Source organism: Equus przewalskii, unplaced genomic scaffold (genome assembly GCF_037783145.1).
Source record: "Equus przewalskii isolate Varuska unplaced genomic scaffold, EquPr2 ChrUn-6, whole genome shotgun sequence".
NCBI classification, from domain to species: Eukaryota; Metazoa; Chordata; class Mammalia; order Perissodactyla; family Equidae; genus Equus; species Equus przewalskii.
In genome coordinates, this window is record NW_027228754.1 from 2,493,306 (window position 1) to 2,494,223 (window position 918).

Here is a 918-nt window from a genome sequence, read left to right on the forward strand (position 1 = left end):
GATACAGCCCTCAAAGCTGAGAGGTGGGCCAGTCTCCCGGAGCCCAGCTTCCCTGCCGTCTCTGCCGCGGATCACACTGTTTTTTTATGGAAGCAGCTCCTTTGTCTCGGGGATCAGGGATTGAGGGTTTTCCTGAATCCTCCAGCTTTGCCAAGCCCCTGTCTGAGAATAGCTGGACTGGGATGAAACCACAGTGAGGGAGAGGGGGTGGAGGTAGAGATGGCTTCTGTTTTCTCTCCTGGGCTGGGTGCACTCTGCTTAATTAGCATGAGAATAGAGACTTTCTCCGTATCCTCCCTTAGGGATGGAGAGGAAAGAAGAGCAAAAGCTCTACCTCTGTCCTACTCCATCAGAGATTCTGGGACTGGGAAAATGACTACTGTCACATTCCTCCAATCCTCTGAAGACCCCCAGGACCCACGGTATTGAGAAAAGCTTTGATGGAGCCGGCTGGTGGATCTCCACTCCAGATTTTCCAGCTGTCCCTGTCCCCCCACCGCTCAGAGAGCAGGATGCTGAGATGGCTCGGTGATGCAGAAGGTATGTGCTTTTTCAGTTCTGGTGCTGATGCTGTGTGTGTGGTGAGGTCTCTGTGGCGCAATGGACGAGCGCGCTGGACTTCTAATCCAGAGGTTCCGGGTTCGAGTCCCGGCAGAGATGGTCACCTGGCAGGTGCCTCTTTTATTTTGTATGCTGTCATGCTAGGTTGGTAATTATATTTATCCCTCCCTGGGGACTCTGGGGAAGAGAAAGGAAACCCCTTTCCTTGGGAATCCTACCCCTCCTCTCCTTTTCCCTTCCCTCCCTCTTCATTCTTTCTCTGTTCCTCCCTGACTGATTTTCATTGTCTAGCAAAGGCTCAGATGTCTGCTGCATCTCTCTGCTCAGCTGGACTGACACAGCCTTTGAATTCTTCGC

At 52.5% G+C, this 918-nt stretch overlaps 1 non-coding gene across 1 annotated transcript; it reads left to right on the top strand.

The window, feature by feature from the left end:
• Positions 1-586: 586 nt before the first annotated feature.
• TRNAR-UCU (transfer RNA arginine (anticodon UCU)) lies at positions 587-660 on the top strand. The gene has a single exon. It is a non-coding gene; the product is annotated as a tRNA-Arg (tRNA).
• Positions 661-918: the final 258 nt, after the last annotated feature.